Here is a 24,254-nt window from a genome sequence, read left to right as displayed (position 1 = left end):
ATTTTTCTTTTTACATGCTTTTCACTTTGTGGATTGGACTGAATGGGTTTCAAGCAGCAGTGCTTTATTCCATTCAGAAACTTCAGCTGGTGGGTTTGGCCAGCTTCTTGCCAAAACCCAAACAATTCTATTTAGCATTTTTCAATATAAATCAGTAAACACATATCTTAAAACAATAATGTTTCATATTCTACATCTCCATCCACCTTGTAGTTATTTGCACCTAATCTTATGTTTCACTACAAGTCAAATGAGATAAATTATCCTCTTAAGTTACTGGGGCAGAACTAAATCAATCTTCATCCTCTTAGCCAGCCCAGATCCTGCTGTGTCTTTGGGTCTTTCAGTCTTGTTCCCTTTTGTTCAGGCTACCTTGAGTGCTCCCCCATGAGAGTGGACTGGAGCCATTAAGACTGTTATCTCCAGTATTTCGTCTTAATGACCCTTAAGTGTAAGCTGTTAGGCACCAATTAGAAAGGCCTCCTTCCTCTTTCTCTAAGTGGGTAGGCTCTATTAACTTGACAAATCCTCAAGGTGAAATATCTATTGGGTACAGATTAAAGTTGTTTAGGAGTTTTTTCTTCCCAGAAGGAGCTGATTCAGGAAGACCAAAATGCTTATTATGAATCCATGGTTTTTGAGAAACACCCAGTGAAATTCAGCCGGAGCTTAATGAAATTGCTTGTTTTTCTGCTGATGCATTCAGAGAGGAAACCTGACTTCCTTTACCATATGCAAAGATACGGGAATCACACCATAAGTACTGCCAGAAAATCTTAGTGTTTTGCTGACATGGAGTCGAGAAATTGGAATTTTTTAGATCACCATTTTTAGTCTGGTTGAGGAGTGCTGAATTGTGTGCTGATAAATCTAGTGATTTCAGACTCTGTCACACACCCTATCTATATGTTCACATATTTGTTGCTCAGTTATGCCTGGACTCTCAGATTCTGCCACTTGTCAGTCATTCAGAAGCTAAAAAAATACCTGGATCCTTGAATGACATGAGGATGTGATTTTTCAGGTCTAACAGCATTTATTTTAAATATTCATTTTTGTTTACTGCTACATATTTTATTCAAACTTCATTGAAAGTATTCTTTTTTTTTTTTTTTTTTTTTTTTTTTTACAATGAAGCATTCCACTCTCCTCACCAAATGGACTTTTTTTCTGTGATCAGGATTTGTAGCATTATACTTATTTTCTAATATTACACTGTGAGAGTAGGAGGCTTGAAACCAGTCTTGTTAATTATCAAGGCACTCCTACTTTTATTATAGATTTTTATTATAGATCTCAGACTAAAGGTCATGAAAAATAATTCTGTAGCACTGTCATACAGTATTATCTGTTTTGTGCCCATGGTGCAAGGGTAGGGGAAAATTTTATACCCATTGTGAAAGTTGCATCAGTTTGCATCAAATATAGATTTTTTTATGCAAATAGGATTCCCACTGCTTCTATTAAAACTTGCTGCTAGAAACCAGTACCTGAAAATTCTCTTTCTTTCAATGTGTTGGGGATTTAATTTCTATTGATGACAAGTGTTATTATACAGTAATGGATTATAGGAATTTATTTAAAATAAAAAATATGAGAAGGATTATTTATGCAAATGGAGGAATAAAGGTCAAAAGAGTAGATTGGAATGTAAGAAATGATGGAATAAAAAGGAGAAGTAAGAATGTACATACAAATATAGATGACAATTCTGCTAGCTAGAATTATACTGGATGATAGATAATGCAAAAGTGAATATGCCCAGTGCTAGAACATCTTTGGCACAACAGGAATATTTTCAAATGTTAGCATGGGAAGAATACCGGGGTTTGGACTATGTGACATGTATGGGACTTGCATGCCATATATTCTGCACACATAGAAGTGCATAAATTTCCTTTGGTGAAGCTTAGTTTTACACCAGAATATCAGTTTTGCATGTCCTTGATGGGTATCTCTGATTGTTCAACTTCTCCATTACAGTAAAGCTGGAGAAAATAAGTGGGCTCAGTTGATCAGTTTTACCAATATATTCACTCATGCTTTCAGACAGCTGTAGAATGAGGTCTTAGATACCTGATTTTGATCAGTTCAGAGTTTCCTTTGCCACTGTTTCAAGTGTTTAATTACTGGAAATGAGTCTGCTTTAAGGAGAAGATGCACGATTGTTCCTGTGTATCATTCTTATGGAACTACAAGAGCAGGACAGTGTGTTAATTATCCGAGCATACAATCAACTATCCAGAGAAACAGAGAACAAATGCTTACTTTCAGAAGAGAAGGGTTTTGTATAAGGAATCTCATCATGACATCTCTGCTTTCCATGCAGTTTTGAAGCAGAACTAAAAGAATCATGAAGATTAGGGAGGCAATGGCATCTACTATAAAATACATGAGTTTCCCTGGGCTGTTGCTAAAATCATATAAAGGACAGATTTTCTTGTTTATTAGACAGTTTTCTTCTATCCCTTTCTTAGGTTTTAGATAAATACTTTTTCTAAAAGCTATAAAGAAAGGAGATGAGGAGATGGAGAGGAGAGGAGAGGAGAGGAGAGGAGAGGAGAGGAGAGGAGAGGAGAGGAGAGGAGGACCAGAGAACCAGAGAAAATACTTGGACAAAGGGGGTTTATTCCTTCTAGAACAGAATTAATCAAGAAAGTACATATATTTATGTAGTTAAAAGCTAAGTTTGTAATTTTTTCCTACAGACAAAAGCCTTTTTTACTCCCTGATTTTTTTTCTTTGTTCAGTGTTACTGTAGAAAGAAAAATAAAAAGGCGATGCCATCTTTTTCATGCCTGTGGTGACGCTTAGTCTTCCCTTGTGCAGCATGTCACACTGAAGCATAGGGCAGTCACTGATACAGTCTAAAAACACATAATATAAAGGCAATACAAAGGCTCAGGGACAAAACAAGCAAAAGAAACCCAAAAACCTGACAAAATAACCACAAAGCACAAAGCATCTACCCTTAAATGAAAAGCCACAGCCACTTTTTTATCTTTTTTTTTTTTTTTTGGTCTAAATCTTCAACAAATTGTGGGGCCACTCACAACAGCACATTCCAAATTACATGGTACCATTTTTTGAAGGAAATCACCTGTGAGCAGTTGTTCAAGTGCCTATATAACCTGCTGGTTATATAGTAGAATGAAATCCATGATGCAATTGGGAAAACAGAAGTTCTATATGCAGAGGACATTCTTATTTCCCACTGTAACCTTTCAGAAGAGATTTTAATATTCCACGTGTGGTTTTGCACTAAGTTGTACAGGTAATAAAGTATATGTCTTGCTGGGTGAAAGCCGGCAGAAAGCAGAGGGCAACTCAGGGGTGTTTGGGTGTGCTCATAGAGTCTTGCCTTCCACACATTATGTTCAAACAGGTTATTTGTGAGCTTTAATCAGCACAGAGAGTGCCACTGGATTGAAGTCTCAGTTCAGATGACCAGGATTCATAAAAAATAATCAAGTCTTGATTTTAACAGCTCATATTCGCACAAAGCATTGGGGAAAAAATTGCTATAAATTATTAACATACTGCAAACATTATTATTTGCAGAGATTTTGAGGTATTCAGAGATTATTAAAGGGACTCCAGTTCCTCTGGACCCTTGCAAGGTGCCACATTGGTCGAGAATAAATGTTTTTTTAAAAATTATATTTTCCTCCTTTCCACCAAACTCAGCAGCATTTTTTTTCCACTGGTAATGTGGTTTTCTCTTTCTTCTATCTGCCTGTTACATGTTCCATCAAACCAAAAGAGAACTTGTTCAGTTCTTCCAAGAAGAGGGGTCATATATCTTCCTTATAGATGTACAAAATCTGGTAATAAAAATCAATTCAAATAGTTTCCAAAGTAATCAAATAGCCATTGGTTGAATTTTCACCTGACAGCAGAAAAGTATAATGTATGGCAGAATAGAACACAGAGTGCTGTGTTTTACAGTAGAAATATATGGTTGTTTTTCACTGAAAGTAGCTCCTTTCAGAGATAATTACCTTGTTTATTCACTAATGATCACTTCAGATACAAAGCTATGTCTGCTTATTTTCACAAGGAAAAGAGTGCTGTTAATTTCAGAAGGAAATTTTATATTTTCTCTATATTTAGAAATCATTAAGCAAATGATTTGTCAAATTGCATGTAATAGATTTACTTTTATTGATGTTGATCTTTCACAATATTGGGAGAGAGAAGTAATAAAGATGAAATCAGTGAAAGAAGCCAAATGGAGAACATTTATTTCTATTTTTCCTAATTAAAGAAGCTTTGTAAGTAAACAGTCCTAAACTTTATCATGACCTCTTCTTAGTAAAGATGAATACACTTATAAGAACTGCCATAATAATCTTATTTAATACTCTCTCTGGGCCTGTTGCATAAAACTTTAATGAATAATTTGTCAACACTAGACATAAATCTCTCTGTTGATGCATATCTTAATCTTTTTCATAATTTGCAGGTCAAAGTCTGTAATACTTAATGCAAGAAAAATATGTATTTGAGCAATACCAAAGAAACAATTTTCAGACAGGTTTATTGCACACAGATGCATTCATTCATGTTGGATGTTTCTCATTATTAGCAAAGATATATATATATTTGCAATAGTATATTAAGGTTGCACCTTTTCTTTCCTTACACAGCTGCATTATAAGATTTCCTGGGCTCCACTTAATTTATTGCAGCTTCTTGTTATGCAAAGAAAGCACCTACTTAAAAAATCCTAAATATCAGATTGTATGGAGGCTTCATACTGGGAGAGAGATTATTAAAATGTGATTTATGCCTCTGAATCTGAAGCAAATCACCTGATTCTGAAACAGTTTCTAACACAGGCTAATTTCTCTTGGTTTTTTTAGTATATGGTAACTTAAATTAAAGGTAAGTTTTCCTGCATTTTGTGACTTTGCAGGGCCACTTCACAAGTTGCCTTTTAATCTTGGTTTTGCTGTAATAATATTGTTTATTACTTGTTCAATATTCCTATTTTTTTTGTCTTTCCTTTAAATAGAAAAAAATTAACAGAGTTCCTTGAATTTTAGGTTATTTTACTGATGTTTTCACACCAATTATTTTTTATCAGTAAAGTTTTCAGTTAGACCCCTGGTGATAGGAGGTGGAATTCTCCAACACTAATCTGGAAATTTCACCTCCCAATCACTGGGGGGCTAATTGAAAGCTTTTTTTGAGGAAAAAATGATTCATATATAACCAATCAGCAAAATATTATGAGACTATAAGGAATACTGTTAACCTTGGACTGTCTATGGAGAAGCAGATTGTGTTACTTGAAAGAGAAAAAAAAAAGAATTGTAAGAATCATATGAAATGGGTCGGTGTACTGAAGGAAGAATACATTAATGAGCTCCAAGAAAAATTCTCATTGCCTTTTAACACACCACCTTTCTGACATGGCTCTCTAATTTCAGCAGGGCATGGTGTGTCCTGTGCTCCTGTGGGATGAGCTCTATGGAAAAGGCAGCACTCTCATCCAAGACCTTACGTGGTGTTAATTGGCAAATTGGCTTCTTTGCCTTTGATCTAAAGATCTGTGGTGGTTAAAAGCAGTGAAGGTTCTGTTCCCAAAACAGCAGTTTTCAAAGAATTAAAAAGTCCCTGCCAGTAACTATATTTGCCTCAAACTACAAGCAAAATGGGGAATGTCACACCTCTGAAGAAACTTTGATAGGTTTTCTGGGTACTGTGCATGATGTAATAAAAGCACAGGATTTTTTTATATTGAATAAAAATATGACCCTTCAAAACCCAGGAGTTGAAACTCCAGCATTATTGAAATATATTCTTTTAAATGTAAAATAACATTTATTCCTCAATCAATAGGTTCCTGGTAAATCATGTCCTGCTGTGAGTGAATTTCATAGATTACATTACATATTCTTGATATGCATCTGTCATTCTTTGCAGAGCTGCTACTTTACCTTCATGCATTGATCAGCTAAAGGAATGTGGATTCAAAGAGAAGAAATAATTACTGAGCTGTAGTCCTGCATTGATCTTCTTGTAGTGTGATGGCTAACCAGGAGCAGATTTGCTTATTCTGATCCAGTAGGCACAGTCTATAATAAGTCTTTTACCTGTTTGTCAGCCATTTCTGAAAAAAAAAAAAAAAAAAAAAAAGAGAAAAAAAAGAAAAAGAGAGACATGTCCTATTTTTCATGATTGTTTTGGAATTAAATGTATAAACAACCTAGGACACTTCATCCTTAAGTCAATGAATTATCAACATATGGGAGATACAATTCTTTCTCCCTCCATGATCCCATCATTTGTGTTCCTGCCTGCACAGTGGGGCCAGCTAATGAGAGAAATGGAAATAGATTCCCTTATAATTTCCCACAGCCAAATGACTTTTATCCATCACATAGATTCAAAACCTTCCGGGATGAGAACCCACTGTAACTGTAGCTCAAAAACAAAAATCACAACTACCACATCCATCTTATGAGGAAGCTCTGACATGCTGTCCACATCACTTACATGTCTCGGTTCCATGGGAGCACCCAGTTTAGAACTCTCAATGCCAAGAGAGAGGCTCTCTGGTGTCCTTTGATCCTTCATCCATTATGTTTCTTAGTGCCATTCATTTCACACTGTTCAGCATCATGGGTGTTGCTAATCTCAGTAGGGACACCAAATAACCCCTGTCCATTTACAAAGAGACCTTAAAGAAACTGCATCAGTCTGATAAGTTCCTCTCCTTAAGCTGAGTGCTTAAGGGTGGCAGTGCTGATTACCACTTCATCCAGCAATTTTCATATCAGTTGAAGGGGCAAAATCAATATTTTTCATATACTATTCTTGTTAAATCATATTGCCAAGATTTTTTGGTTTTTTTGCTATGGGGGTTTACTTCATGATCTGAGAAGCACTTCTTACATATGTTGAGCAATTCATGTTATGAGAAAAAGCAGCATGATGATGAGACAGGGAGGTTTTGTAGGAGGCAAGCAGTTGCCAAATTTAAAGTTCAAAAAAGAGCTGGAAAGCCATCAATATACAACCACCTCTATGTTGAGGCATTAAAATATTGTTGAAGAGTTTTTTCTGCCTTACCTCTGTAAACAGCTGCATGTGTCTTTTGACCATTCCCTTGTACTTAGAAAAAAAAATTGGAAAATGACAACCTGACAAACTCAAAACTAATCGATAAAAAACTAGAGTCTATATCACAGAATTCTAAGGGGATATCACCTCAGAAATCTAAGGGGATAATAGATGATTCACTGAATATATTTCAGTAACAGTAGTTAGAATATTATCCTACAAAATATATGAGGAAACCATGATTTATTAGTATCTCAAAATAAATAGAAGTCATTATATTTCTTAAAATGCTTCAAAAGTTATCTAGGAAATATGGTTCATTAAACAGGCTTCTCAACACAATTCATGATACATGTACACAATAATGTATATTCAATAAATGTCTAGTCATCCATCTCCTATTTTCATTCATTGACAACAGGACAATCAAAATCTTTTTTCTTTCTAAGAAACCCTAGAACCTGATAATTCAAAAAAGAAAGGAAATTACGTCAAGTCATTTGTCAAAATCATCATTAGCTTGCATGATAAAAGAAATTGCTGTGGAGGCTCTGGAGAGATGCATCATAATATCTGAAATGTTGAATAAAATACTCTGGTATTTCAGGTATACAGTGATGTAAATGTAATAGATGTGAATTTTTCATTTACTTAGATTGCTTTGTCCACGCCTGTTAATTTTCTGGTTCAAATGAAAACATCACAAATTAAGGTAATCAATCAAGTTCAGTCATGTTTTTTTCCCTTTCATATCCAAATTTTTTTCTTCTGGTGAATTTATAAAGATATCTACAATCATTGTCTGCCTGCAACTTCTGAAAAGGAAAAATATGTTTACTGCTAAACACTGGATGTATTCAACTTATATTCAAAACAAAACAAAAAAAAAGGTTTATTAGAAGAATATAAGGAGTAGGAATCAAACTTCTCACAGTAATTGCATATACCTTTTATTCTAAATACATGACTGCCAATCCTGCTTCAGTCAATGCTGCCTGTCCCAAACACCATTTTTTTACCTACTGTTGTACGTGGTCACAATATGATAAATACACTTTGAGGTGTCCTGCAAGATCTTGTGTTACACTTGAAACTTCTTTGCTGTAGAAATATTTAAAATACGGTCCCTTTTTTCACAAAACTTTGTAAGTTGTCTCTGTGGTCTAGAAGGGCAAACCTGAAGGGGTTATGGAGTGAAGAGGGAGGAGGGAGTTGTGGAAAAAAATTTATTCTTATCTTTTTACCAAACATATCTGTTTTACACTTCAGGAATTTTCCCATATGACTGCACTTGAAAATGCAATACCACAATAAATCGAGCATGAAGCTGACACTGAAGAGAACACTGACCCTTTTTACATGGTGTTAATTTACGTTCCACATCTCATGCGACTTGTTTGAACTCCTATTAATATTTAGTTCCCTTCCAATTTGTTATTTTGATTTTCAGGCTGCATTTACTTGAAATCAGAAACTCAGAATAATTTAGATGGAAAGAGATTTCAGGGGTCATGTGATCCAACTTCCTGTTCAAAGCATGGCCAACTTCAAAGGCAAATCCAAATTTAGAGCTAAATCAGGTTCCTCCAAGTCTTACTTAGCTATGGATGGATGTTCCACAATTTCCCAGGGCAGTAATTTTGTCTTTTGACTCACTTAATCATGGAAAAAAAAAAAAAAAAAAAGAAAGGAAGATTTCTTCCTATATTCTAAGCAGAAATTTCCTTGCAGAAAATTGTTGCTTTTTATCCTACCACAATTCACTTCTTAAAAATGTCTTTGTCTCATCTGCAACTTCCCACTATTCAAGTAAAAAGTATTATCTTCTCTATATATGGTAAAACAATAGTCTGCGTTTCTTATTTTACCTCCACTGCTTCCTCCACCAAAATGGTATTTAAGTAAGTGATTGTAAAATAACCATTTTTATATATTTTTGCATTAAAACTTTAAGATGTATGAAACTATAATATGTTGCTTGAATTAGGTCTAATATAAAAGTTCTCTATAATTGCTCAAATTCAAGTGTCTAAAGGCTCTATGATCAAGAAGCTGTTACTACTGTGAACAATGAAAGGTATTTCTACAATAAAGATGCTGTTTTGCTTGGTTTTGTTTTGCTCTCAGATACCTCTATGCATTTATTCTTTCATATGCAAAAGTGACATATGCTGAAATACACCTGAGAGCACCAGCTTATTGTGATTTTAATTCCAAAAGCAAACAGCAAGTGACTGTTAATGTGAGAACTGTGACTACAATTAGATATTCTGTGATGTAAATTTCTTATCAATATTTTAGATTAATATCTCTGCCTATGTTTTTTAAAAAGGTTGTATTTGAAATTCAAATCTAAGACAAGTTAGTTGGCTTCCATGAAAATCTCTAATAAACAATAGCAAATTTATTTTGTTATTGTCAAACAGAATTAAGCAGACACAGAGGATATTGCTATTTTGCATATTCAGAAGTAAATGCATAGTAACATATAGTGATGGGCTCATTATTTTCTGGGAAATCAAAATTATTCCTCTAAACAAAACCAATTTGATTTTACCTTATTTTTCAGGTTGCCATTTTCCATTAGTAATATTGTAACAGACATATATTATAACACCATTGACTATTTTGCAGAAAGCCTTTATTAAATGTTACTGCAAAATAACAGCTATTTTCTTTTACTGAAAATAGAACAAATCATACTTAATCCAAGCAATCTTTCAGCAAATCTATTTAAACAAAAGTCTGCCATTGGTGAGCTACTCCTACTGAATCTCAGTATGAGATGACAGGATCATGACTTTGTTTGAGAAAAGAAAAAATCACCTAAACACCTTGAGAAACTTGGTACTTTTAACAGACATCAGTCAGTTTAGGTCTCATTTTGAAAGACACAATTCAAATGAGCAAAACCATGTCCCAGCTCTCAACTATCTTGCCTATGTACTTTGAGACCCAGCAGAAATGAAGAACTTCCAGTCAGGCTTCCAGGTTCATCAGATAATGTCCTGGATTTCTAATCATCCTGGTTCCTTGTTGCTCAGGGACAGAAAAATGAGTCAGGATCAATATAATCAAATTAAAGTATGTCCTCTAATTTCTGTGCATTTATATATTCTAAGATGTGGTAGGACAGGGAGGGGAGCAGGCTGACAGCAAATCACAGCAGATGGCCTCAGGTTGCCTTGGAGTCAAAGCAAAGAGGTCACATTAATGTTTACAGCCAAAATCTACAGTGATATTTGCTTATCTAATCCCCACATGGGTTTCTAATTTGTTGTTGACATCCCTGGGTGTTAAGGACCCAAATGTGGATCTCTGGCTCCCTGGGAGCTCTCAGGTGGAGCAACTGAGTTGGTCTAGCAGCTCCCAGCATTGGAAGATTACCTGCCACACCTTCCTTTCTGGTTTCTGGTCATCATCAGAGCCCTTAGTGATGTGACTTGGGTGAGTAAGAATATAGAAAAATATTAAAGTGCTTGTCCTCTTTTTTTTTGGTACATTCTTTTTGTGCGTTTTGTTGTTGTTGTTGTTGTTTTTGGTTTTGGTTTGTGTTGTTGTTTGGGTTTTTCTTTAGTTTTTTTTTTATTTTTTCCCCTCTATCTTTTACCAAATCACAATCCTTAATGAATGAGTTTTTGAGGGAGTATTTTCCTGTTGTTCAAAGTGGGAAAGCTTTCTTCCTTGGCATCTTTTCCTTGTGAACTTGAAAGCTGCTCAAACATGTAGATTTGCATAAGGTTACATTTTCACACTCTGTAATTAAGGATTAAAAGTGGAGTATGTGTCTCAGATCATAAAAAAAAGCAAAAGGTGAGATGGTAAAATGGAAATGGGCACTTCTGATGACAGAGGTTCACAAGTCTTTAGTTCTCAAAGTCTTTTCTAGCAGAATTTCAAAGCCAGAGATGCAACTGTAGGGTCATCCTCACTTCACTCTTTTCGGGGTAAGGAAGAATGGTCAGAAAGTTACTGATACTGTGACCAGTCTTCCACCATGCTACTTGTTGAAGTCAGGAGTAAGGGTCTCTTACCCCTACCTTTACTTACCTGGCTTGCTTTTCCAACAGTTTCTCCTACAGGATGAAGTTCAAATTATTGCCAGGGATATGCTGCTTCTGTTCCCAGAATGGAAAAGCAGAACACCTCTGAGCCACCTTGACTCTGTTAACAGCCCTGCCTAAGTTGGTGATTGAGGAAATACTCACTTTTCATTTACGACAAGGAATGCACACATGCATATTTAAAATATAAATTGAAAAATACAGAATAGGGAAAATGGACATGATTGGACAAGGCAAAAGCCTCTGTGATGACTTTCATAAAGTCAGGAATTAATTTGTGCTATGCTCTGCATGTAGTCAGCAGAGACAGGTTCCTACAGAGCCAGAATTTATCAGGCAAAATGAACCTCTGGAAATATCCAAGCTCCTACACTGCTTTTTGGAATTTAACCATTCATAATAATTAATTTGACTAAAAATAGATATCTATATTATAAGCATTTATACCTGAGATCATTGTCAAAATTCATATCATACTGAACAGAGGGAAAGTGGTACCTTCACAGTGTGTTCCATCACTTTTTACAATGGACATCTACCAAAACTCAGATATATTCTTCCCCAAATTATATTTTTCACTACAAAACAGAATCTGAGGTTACATACTCAGATACTGATGCTAGGCAGGATAAATCCTACCCTCCATAGTAAGGAGAACAATCTAGTATTTCAATATTTGCATACTGAATGAATTCACACTGCCCTGTTTAGAAAACAATGTCTATATGCAAAGCGTATATTCCCATCTGCACAACTTCCCTATTTTCTATATACTTCCTTGTAATTATATTCTGAAATAAGGGACTGAAATACTGGGAATAGAGATTTTACTTCCATAATATTTATTACCGTGGGATATCACTGAGGCCAAGAACACAGTAGGATCAAAAGAAAAAAAAAAAAAAGGAACAAAACAGGATAAGCAGCTATATGGATAACAAGAACATCTGCAATTATATTAGATTAAACAAAAATTCATACGGGATATAAACCTTCATGCTTCAGAGCATAAGCTAATCACTAACTGATGGGAATTAAGAAACTTCTGTTATGGAGAGGTTAATCCCTAATTGCCTACTACAGTATTTCTTGCAACATCATCTGAAGCAAATAGTACTGCCACTGGATACTAGACAAAACAGACAATTAGTCTGATGTTATATAATAATGTCTATCTTGCTGTCTTGTGACTGCAATGTACAAAATGCAAATCCATGTTTACCCTGGTTTCCTAAAGAAAAGAATCTTACATGATCACCTTGTCTACGATCTGCTATACTCACCTAATATCCCCTGAACCCATTTGCCAGATTCAACATTTGCCAAAGGAATTGAATCCTGGAGGATAATAAAATTCAGTAAAATCAGAGGCTTGGCCATGGAGAAAAGCCCCAGTCAGTGATACAGTGCCAGGAAATATTCAGGAAGAGCTCATCCATTGGTTGACCTGCTGCTAATCAACCATCCCCTTAATCATGGCTGGCTGGCCCTTGGGCCACTCAGAAGCTTGTTCATATCATCCCCATCACTGCCAGGAGTTAGAGGGAGCACTACCAAAAGGAGAGTTGCAGATGGAAGAGGTAGAGCTTAAACATGCAGATGTACACGAAACAAATAGCTTAAAGATTAATAGGCATCTGGGAAATAGAGACAAAGTTATAATCTCTGTGGTGAATAGATGAGTGGATGTGAGTAATTTACAGAAGACTTGTGTTAATTCCCCTTTTTGTTCATAGGACAACTAATTTGAATGTTCAAGAAAAAAATATGTCTGAATAGTAGAGGTCACATAGGGTTGTTTTCAATGAAACAGTGCATCCTTAGCCACCTAAGCATCTTCTCCTCTTTCTTATTGCCTTTATTGCTGCATCAAAATCAAAGACCTGTGGTGGCCCTGACATTTTCATGCATGGACAATTATTTTGTCCTCCCTTTTTTCTCCTCAAGGAAATATATATGCCACAGATCCACCTTCGATTTCTGCCCAGCACACTACTGACAGAATTAATACACAAGAGTTTGTTTGGCTTTGTTTTCAAAGACTGTACAATTAAACAGGGCCTGAACTCAGAAAGGATGATAAAAAGCCAGTAGTAGTATGACCTCATTTAAAATAGCTTGAGGGCTTCTCTAACTTACAGCATTTTTATGAGACCAGTGAAAGGCTCTCTTTCTTCTCTGTTATTCATCCTGTGTACGTCCATCCCACAGGGTTGACAAGGTATTTGTGGGAATCAGCTGTGCTGACTCTATACAAGTAGAGACTTTCCCTCTGCTGGGAGCACTCTCCACTTGCAGATGAAATGCATTCGCTGTACTGCAGAGCAGTGCAAAATGATTAGAGCTGAACCGAGACCTTAACTGACACTCATTATTACGGTGTGTCTACGCTGCAAGAAGATGTGTGATTGCAGCATGTATCAGCACTGCCTTTCATTCAGCCAGGGAAGATGCCACGACATGGAGCTTGAGGATGAGGTTTACAAGTCTGTTAGAGACCATTACTTTACAGTTCTTATACTGGGCGTGCATAAATGTGCATTTGTGCATGTATATATATATATATACACACATATATATACACACATATAAATCCATACATATATATTTATAGTAGGTATAGAGTAGAACAGCAGGAGATTAAATCGGGTCCAGGCATAGGCCATCCATTCAGTTGTCCATTCCGGTAAATTACTGGAAAGTATCCTGGCACAGCTTTGTTCTGGCGCAATCCCTCAATTGTGTACAGGAATTAATGTGGCTCAAGAACTGCAATAAACAAGCAGTGCGCATGCATGTGTTCTCTAAAATGGCCATTTTTTGAAGCTAGCAGGGAACAGACACAGTTAGGATATGACAATTTGTCTAGGGGTAGCTGAAAAAATACCAATGCTTTTATATTTGTATGATACAAATAGTGACAGGTGGATGGTTGCCACCACCCAAAATTACTAAATGACAGCTCTCCCTAATATACCTTTACTCTTGAGGATCGCTGTACTAATCATGAGCAAGCAGATTCTTGGCTAGATGAGACACTGGTAGAAATAATATAGTTCTCATGTTCTCATCCATGTTCATTCAAAGGCTGCTCTTACTGATATTTCCCATTTGCCTTAGACTCTGGCTGCCAGATCACCATTCTCTGTTTTGTCTCTGGAGCAGAAGAATTCATAAAAATGCTTAAATAACTCTTCCAAGAAATGACTCTAAGAGGGAGAAGAGATATTTAAATAATTAGTTGCAGAAGTGAGTTTGCTGATCATTCTCCAGGGTTTTGTGTAATATTTGTCCCTGTAACCAGGCTTTTATAGGAGAAAGTGGTGGAGAGAAAGGTTTTTGTAGAATGTATGCTTATTAAGTGCAAGGACATCTTTCAAAGTTGCTGCTAGTCAATAAATATCATTGCTTTTTACTGCACAGAGACAGTATACCAGGAAGAAAGAGGGAAGGGATTTATTAATTTGGGAAATAAAGAATATATTTCTCTATATATTAAAAGTGTGGTAAAGGGTATTCAGCCCCATTCTTTCGAGAGCACTGAGAGGGGTCCTTACTTCTCCCTGAGCAGCTATGCTGGCAGTTCTCAGACAGGAGGAACAACTCCTGCCAACTGTCAGTAGCAAACTGAAAAAATGACAAATTCAACTTTAATAGAAAATTTGCACAGGGGAGAGCAAATAGCCAAGGAACATATGTACAAATTTTTAAACATATGGGCTTCTTGCTGTCCTAGTAATTAATATAATACTGTGAGTGCCTTTATGTTCTCTCTTTTCTCCTCCATAACCTGCGCATAATGGAAGCTGCTTGGGATATGATCAACACTTGCTGCTTTTATACATTATAAAGGACGCTTGAAAAACATGTATTGGCAACTGGATACATAAAATACAGAAAGAGAAAGTAGATCTTGAAACAAAAACCAAAACAAATGTGTTATTAAAGACCAGATCCTTCAAAGTGAAAAATACACCCCCCAAAACTTAAAGGCAAGAAACAAGAGAATTACAGGACACAACTTGATTCAAGCTTTCCCTTACTAGCCACACATCCCATTATTCTCTCGCAATGTTATGTTTCAAACAGCTTATGAAAACGGAATATTTCTGGAGACTCCACAGACAATGTCTGCTTTGCAAATGTGTCTGGCCCACCCTCCAGAAACATTTAACCTAAACTCAGCAAAGTGAAAAAAGAGCCTTGATTCAAATGTGTGTTAAATTACTTCATAATGTGAAAAAAAAAACCTAATATAATTGTGAGGTAAGAATGATTTGATGAGAAAAAATAGCAAAAAATTTCTATGGGAACATTGAAGAAACCATCACCATTTAAACTAAACAGGAGATGAAGGATTAAAAAAATTAAGTTTATAGTCTGAAAGGTATTTTTTAAAGAGAAGATTCAATTAAAAATCAACTGCAAATAGCAATTGATTTCATGTTTTTGATAGCTTGAAATATAATTTTTTAAAGAAACAGATTTTTTGGCTTAATTAGAAATTTTATCAAGTTCCACTAGGGTTTAAATATTTGCATCATGAAATCTGCTTGTCTGAAAATTTGGGTTTTATTCTCCTTTTTCTGATGCCATCCCTGCACCCTCCAGTGAAAAATAATTAAGAAAGGGCCTTGCACTTTCAACACAATTTGTTTTTTCAATACAATATATAAATCTTTCTTGAGACTAGTGAATGTCTGGATTATCAGAAGAGAAAATAAGATTTTACAACTCTGACCATTTTGGAACGGTCACCTCTGATTCTTGAAGGTATTTCATAATATGAGACAATCACTAAGTGAAAGAGCTCTAGACTGGCCAGGTTATAACACAATTGTCCATAAGAGGATTTCTCATTCTATTTACCTGAAGTGTTTGTTATTGGTTTTCTGTCAGAATTATAATTTCTGATTACCTGGACAATATTTGCTATAGCATAGTAATTCCCATGGCCCTCTATCATCCTTCAAAGTTCACAGATTCCAAGTACCCATGCATATCTTGTTGAAGAAAATAAACAACACACCAACAACCAATCCAAAAACAGACCTAAAAATGCCAGACACTGCTGTTCAATAGTAAACCTGAATGGTGCAACAGTGTCTGATCACTCTGTAGATTTTTGTGACTTTTCAGGTCAGAGTGGGGTTAGCGGACTCCATAAGGAATGACCCAGGATGCCAACACACAGCAAAGTGCAGGGTATTAATGCCAGAGTTCCTAAACCATCTATTTAGATGCTATTTTGATGCAACAGCATCTGTTTCTGCAGAAAAGTATTTCTTTTGTCTTCCATAAACACACAACTCCCATGCTATAAAAGATTGAGAGAAATAGCTTTTACTCATCCAGATTGTAATACAAATTATATAAGTTTTGGTGAAAAAACATGTTTGGATGAGTACCAATGCCAAATTAATTTAAAATATTTGTAATACAATGCTAATATTTGCATCTCCAATTTTAGTACTTATAGGATCAGAATATTCTCCAATGTTTGCTTAAACTGACTATTATCACGTGCATGCTGCCATTAAATTCACTTTATAGAATATTCACAGAAGGCAAACACAAAAGAAGCAAAAAACTATAATAGAGAATTCAATTATTTTACTTGAGTTCATACTCACAGAAATATTTCATAAGTGTTCATTCAATATTGGCGCCCGCTTCTATATCAGTAAATCAAATGTTCTTTAAGAAGAACCATTAAAACATCATCACTTTGCTAAATTATAATTGTAGTTCTCTTCAATTGCTTGGGTCAGTGGCTAGTTGTCAATCATGAGATAAAAAATTCCTTGTTGCATCATTCTTAATAAAAAGTTAAAACTGTTCAAAAAGGTGAATAGATATTCTCAATACAGGGATCAGAAACCATGGCATGTAAGACAGAGTTGTCCTGCTCTTACCCCAGACCTAGAATTATCCCAGGCCAGGTTGGATTGGGGCTTGGAGGAAACTGATCCAGTAGGAGATGTCCCTGCCTATGGCAGGAGGGGCTGGATCCAGGTAGTCATCAAGGTCTCTTCCAACCCAAGCCACTCTAATGTTCTGTGACAGTGGAAATGAAAAATGATAGTTTTGGTTAGATCAGAGTACAGGTCCCTTCTTTTCCTGTCTGAGAAACAGGGTTTAGTATGGCAAGTCTTGAGATTTCCAAATTACTGAGAAGAAAACCAAGTGACCTCAAAAAGTGGAAACCAATATTATTGGAAAAACATAGTTTTCTCTTCTGGATAAAAACATCCACTAAAATTAGCAATAACCCAATGAGATCCATGGGTTGTTTCATCATTCACAAACTATAAGGTGAGAGCAGTAAAGTATTATAAAAATAACAAAACCCTCTGTATGAACATTTTAAACCAAGGAACTCTGAAACTAAGTCACTCTGCAAGGCTTTTCGGGGAAAAATAGTTTTAACTGATAGGTGTAGAGTTAACAGACTAGTTGAGCTTCTTCTCAGAATATGAAGAAATTCTAGAAACTTCCTGTAATTTTGATAAATTAGCAATTTTATTAAAAATAAATTATATCTCCAGAAACTACCTGGCACTCTAAATAAATGTTCTCTCCCTGAACATCCCTTTTGTGACTCCACTGTCACTCTAGGGATGAACAATAAAGCATCTCTTCTCCCTGCAGACTGCTACTCTTAGTGCTTTTGAATCCAGCCCACGCAGTGAAAATGGCCTTTTGCCTTCTCCAACTTTCTGCAGTTCATCAACTGACTGTTGCAGCATAATAGATCCCCCTGCAAGAAAGGTGCTAGAGAATTTGGGACTATAAAGATGGAACCTCCAGACAGTCATTCAAACGGCCTTGCTAAAGACCAAGTCTTTCACGTTAACAGCAAATTACCTGGCATCCCAAGGGGCTCAATTTAACAACAGTGATCATCAAGCCAGTTTATTGCTACCTTCTCTTGGGAAGTTGAAAAGGCTCTTTCCTCTTTTCTTCTGTGAAACTCTTTAGCTTCAGATTATCTGGTTTAACAAGCTCAGCTCAACATGGAATTATCTATAGATGTATTTCTTTATTCCTCTCGCCTCTGCCTTCCCCCCGACCTTATTTAAAAAGTTAAAAACTATCTGGGATTAACCACTGCCTCTCAATAAATACAAATTACAGGAGAAAACAGACTTAATAATTATTTTGCAACATGACAGTTACCTGACACGTATTTGCTTATCTGTTCTTTTGTGCAGAATTGTGACTGCGCTTACAGAAGAATCTCAGTATTATGACTCCTAAAGTTTGGACTTTGAAAAGCTAAACCAGTTCTGCCATAATTATGAATTTGAAATGAAACTAAACTGGATCTCACTTCAGTAAGGAAACAGCAGGTGGCCAGAACAAAAGCCACATCTATCATTTTCTTGAGACTGTAATAAATCCTCTAATCTTTTAGACTTATAAGACTGTTCATGTCTATTTCAGTCAAAACAATTTCTCATTCAATTGCTTTTAACATCACCAAAGTCTGCTAGATTTTCATTATATCAAGTATCACCTTGTAGCATTGTCCTCATCCCCTTATTTTTTAAAAACCCAGAGAAACCCTAGGGTATATAAAATTCAGCAGAATAGCATGCATACAATATACACCTATGAGTGGAGGCAGGAGCTGCCTTATTTTACTAGCAAAATCAACTCTGCACCACAAAAGTAGCACACTCCCAGACATAAGGATAAGAGACCTTCCTCCAGGCTATGGATTATAGCTCATGTATTTGGGTTACATTAGCATTTCACACTATAGAGGCTTGATTCAGCCATAAATTCCACCAGTGTAACAGAGGATGAGGGGTCTGAGGATACAGAAATTTACCGGGCATGGCCTGAGCTTTCTCCTCACCAGTGTGGCATGGGGGATCCACCACAGCCACAGAAGCAGTCACAGACCACAGGAGTACAGCCCTCAGCTGTGTTTAAAATATGCCTTGTGCATGGATCCTGCCTCTCTGCAAACATCCATATACTCAAAGATTTCTAAACACTTTCCCCTAAGGCTAGGAAAATGTTATTAAATGAGCAGGACTCCATCTAAACCACACATTGCTCATACACAGGGCTTGCTCCTAAATTCTTGAAGCTGGGGAATTATGTCCCTCAAAGATATATTTCCTGCAGGTGTAGGATATAACATCTTTTGTTTTCCTCACATATGTTTCAATTCATTTCTCGCAACAGATTTAATTTGACCTGTGATTTAGAAGGGGCAGTGTCCAATGGACAGTGAAGTTACACAGCAGTGACTGTTCCTCACCCCAAATACCCGCACTGCACTCAACAAGGACTCGTGGAGAAAATGAGATTGCCTGTCTCCTCCTTCCCCTCTCAATCTCTCCTTTATAAAATCTGCACCTGGGTTTGCTTTGGCAGCATAACACCATTTTTTGCATAACACCATATTGTTGTATTCTATCCAGCAGGTACTGAGAGATGCTTATCCTAACATTTGGGGTTGGTCCTTTTCCTGCTCTTCCTGCAGGAGTAAATGTTATTTGTAAATTAATACAAGAAGCAGTAATTAACTGTTATATAAACCTAATTTCAGCATGAAAAAACATAATAACAGTTTTTATATTTATTTCCCTGTTATCAAGACTTCACACTGCTGAGAAGGATTTGGATGATGGGACCCAGGGCAGCTATAGCCCTGGGGAATGCAGGAGTAATGGGGCTGTCCTGGGGATGCTCAAAGTCATGGACCCCAAGCCATGAGCAGACAATATTGGAAGATGTGCCTTGAAGCCAAAGACCCTGAAAGCTGATACAAGCAGTGAAGCTCACAAATATAATCAAATTCACAGTCTGGAAAACTTTTGATTCATCACAAACTTGCAAAAAACCTTGGATTTACATACATATTAAAAAAAATAAATGGATGAAATTAAATTTTTTTGAGACTGTGAAACCCTTTTTATGCTTGTGTGAGCCTGTATTTGTTTCACAGATTTGAATACAGTTTACATCTCCTGATTTTCTGTTTTCTGAACTAAACAGGTTTTCTTTTTCATCCTTTCTTGGTAATTTATCTTTTTTTGTGATCTTTTGTTGTCTTTGTTGATCTCTTTTAGACTCTACAGTGTTTGCCAGCCTGCTTGTTAATGAGTAGTGCAAATTCTACACACTCTAACTGGATCAAAGACCTCAGTAGTTTGAACAGAATTAAATAATTACATTTATATGTCCTGCACACAACTCTGAAATTAATACACATTAGAATGATATTATGTTTCTTATAAGACTGTACATTTAACCCATATACAGTTTATAGTAAACTCGCATTTTTTATATTTCTCTCCTTTTGTTTTCCATTTTTAAGGGACCTTTTGTTTTTCCTTCCTGAGTATACTTTGTACTTTCCTTTCAGAAATTTCTTCTTATTGATTTCAGCCTAATTCTCTAATATACCATAATGTCTCTGAGTTACTCTTCTGTCCTCTAAATTGATATAACCACTCCCAGCCTGAAGCCCTTCCACTTCTCGTAAGTATATTCACTATTCTGTCATCTATGTCTCTAATGAAAATATTAAATAATACACATCCCAGAACTGCTGTATGTGGGGCCAATTTGAAAGAGTTTTCTAGTCTGGCAGAAAACTACTGAGAACTCTTCTCTGAGTATGAAGGGGGTTTTTTTACCCAAACAGCTCTTCATCTGCATCAGCTGCATTTGATCAAGACTACATTTCCTAAATTCATTTGTAAAAATGCCATCCATATCAAAAGAATTACATAAGTCAGACTATCAAATATATCTAATGCTTCCCGCATATCCTCTTGGCTACTTAACGTGTCAAGAAAGAAATTCAGATGGCTTGGCATGTTTTGTCAAATCCTGACAAATCCATATTGCCCTTTCCTTAGCACCTTATTATCAACCAGCTGCACAAAACCAGATTAACCATTTTTTTTTCTATGTCTTTTGGGGTATCATAATGTGGTCAAATGCTTCCAAAGTCCTTGGGATCTCCTTTCTGCCATTCTAAATATCAGTATTTTTTCACTGGTGTTTCTTTTGTCCTCTGAATCATCTCTTCTTCATACTTTTCTGAAAATAATGTTTTTGTACCTTGGCTAACATTTTGAGCTACTTGAGAGTGTCTTTCAGCTATAGAAAGAAAATGCATCCAATTAACTCTGATGTCTTCTTTTCTTACTTTAACCTATTTTCCTATTTTGTTGTAAACTTGATCACACAAATTTGTTTTCCTAACAAATTTATTAGAAAGAAAGGTCTTTTGAATTTGATCTTTTCTGGTATCATGTACCACTAAGTACTTTCTGCACATTTTTTCCCCAATAAAATTTAAGTATTTTTGGAAAACAGAACTGTACACAGATAATAAACTGATAAACTGGAGCTAGAACCAGCACTGGGATTCAGTCATCTCTGCTGGTGAATTGTTATAATGCCCATGCTTCTGGCCACAGCCAACCAGCCAGAAAATTTCTGGATGTAGTTCAAGTGTTAGTACAGGTTGGAGACCATTCCCAAATGGCAACACAGATCTGACTGTGCTGTGCTGGAGGCTAAGAGAGTTCAACAGTGTGGATGTGACAGACTGTGCCAGTTGGCCTCAATGTCAGAAGTTGGTCCCTGGCACTGTTTAATTTGTTAGTACAGACCTAGCTTTTATCTCCTGGTATTTTCCTTATCCATCAGATGTTAAGTTAGTTCAAATCCCTCTGTCCAACCACTCTTTATGTTTACATGTCACCGTTATGAGCTTAATAATTCCTCATCAATACATTCTCTGGACTTGGTAGTCTATAGGAGTCACATATGCCTTTTATCTCAATCCATGAATATTTGATGATTCCATATTTCCCTTTCCTCTGCGTTCATATTTGATATTTTCTCCCTAAATATAAGGCAATGCCTTCTCCATTTTTCTTTCCTTTCTTTCCAGGGTAAGCAGTTCTTTCCTCAATCTTTCTACATTTTACATAAAGCCAGGAAATAAGAATTCCAGCAGTCTGATGATGAGCTGGAGACACAAGCTTCAGTAAAAGATTCAGTATAAATTTTATTTAGTTTTATTTCAAATAGCAATAAAAATGGGTTCTGAGAAAATGACTCACTTATTGGATTTGATATTTGATTCTTCTTCCTGCAAAATGACAGAAATTTAGGATCAGCATTTTTTCACTTTTGGTAAATACATATAACTGATTATTAAAATTTTATGCAATATTTAACTCTGCATATTTTTCAGACACTTTGTATCAGTCATTCCAGGTGAACACAGGTACAACAACCCTCTCAAGCACAACATATTGAAAGATGGAGACTTTGTACAAATAACCATTTCATCAAGTTAACAATAAACAGCGTACTTAAAATGTATGTTCTGGATCCCCTAATGAACAAAACATTATAGCGTGTTCAAAGTGGTATAAAGCAGGGAAAAAAATCACATAAAACTTACAAAAAGAACCTGAAAGATAATTTTTTTCCACATCCATACACACACTGAAATATATATGCTGGAAGGAGAGGAAAAAACCCCAGGCCCTCAGTAACTGCTGAGCCATTGAAACAGTTTTCACAACATCATAGATAATTACAATTATCCTTCTCTTAGGGACATTAGAACTGCCAATTTTCTGCAATCAAAAATAAATAAATAATTCAGAACAGATGTTGACTCCCCATCCCAGTTTAGTAGGCAGCTTTATGCAGGCATGTCAGCACTAAACTTGAAAACACTGATCAACCTTAAAAATAGTTCTTCTGTTTAATTTCCTTTTGTTGTTGTTGTTGGGGTTTTTTTTGTTTGTTTGTTTGGTTTGGCTTGGTTCTGGTTTTGTTTTCATCTTTCTGTTTACCTTTTAATGGTTGGACAAAGTTTCAAGTTTGTCATAGGGTGATTTAGTCCAGTGGAAGAAAAACCACAACTTTAGCAAATCCGTTTTAATTAGAAGTGCAAAGTGGGAACCTGTTTAGTAACCAGGAGAAAACTCAAAAGCCTGTGGGTGGCACTGTATGTATTTGATCATTAATTATTAACAGAACCAGGCAGTCACTGTTGTGGTCCTCCCACAACTGTCAGATGGAGGTTCTTCAGCACACCTGTGACAGTCACTATAAATGAGATTCACATGAACAAAAGGTTTTTGCCTAGTTCTTCTGGCTAACAAAGGTTATCAGTGCATCAATTTGACTATTTCATGTGGTATTATTTTCTGCATTTTGCCTCTGTGGTGATGATTGTTTTGTTTAGGTCTGGATAAATACTCTTCAGTCACTGCTGAAGTGTTCTGAACTCCATGAACATTGGCCTTGTGATACCCCTTACCTTTGCCTGATGTTTAGTTTGTTTTTCTTTTATCTATTTTTTTTTTTTTTTTTTGGTGCTTGTAACATGCAGACACTTTCTCTTCCAAATATGTGAATTTCCAAGTAGTAATATCATATATCTGCTCATTGTTCCAATAAATAAAAGACAGAAGGACCCCCCTCACCCTGCTCAGACTTCTGCTTGCAGCCAAACACAGATATTGTTTAATTTTGGTGGGGTTTTGGGGTCATTTTGGTGGGCCGGTCAGTTGATCGGAAGGTTGGCTTTTTTTTGTTTATTTTTGTGTTTGTTGTTTTATTGGCACAGTTTTAGGAGAAATTTGCGCAGGTATAATAAAAAGTTCTTTTCCTTTTAGCCTTATTTTAAATCTTTCCATTCTAGTGGATGCTACAGTTAGGAACTTTGCTATATTATTACTCTTTTGGAAATAAAGTGGGATCCTCTCAACGGCTGATAAAGCCTGACTTCTGTTTGTGTGTCAAGGCAGCCAATACTAAAAATACGAGGCATTAGTTCTGTGACCCATTACTTCCTTAGTTCAGATAATCATACTTCTGCTGCATGACTGGGGATCTACTCTGGATTTACAAACATCTCAGTTCATTCAATTAAGATGCAGCTTGAATTAAATTGTGACGTTTTGCTACATGCACTTTGGGACTATGCCTATACCATCAAATTAACACCCAATACATTTCTGGACTTTCCAATACAAGCATCTATATTATCAATACCTCCCACTGTTAAATACTTAGAGCAGTGTCTGACTTGCTTTGGGTTTGCCCCATTTTGAAATT

The sequence above is a fragment of the Motacilla alba genome, chromosome 3 (assembly GCF_015832195.1).
Source record: "Motacilla alba alba isolate MOTALB_02 chromosome 3, Motacilla_alba_V1.0_pri, whole genome shotgun sequence".
NCBI lineage: Eukaryota > Metazoa > Chordata > Aves > Passeriformes > Motacillidae > Motacilla > Motacilla alba.
This window is presented reverse-complemented; position numbering follows the sequence as displayed.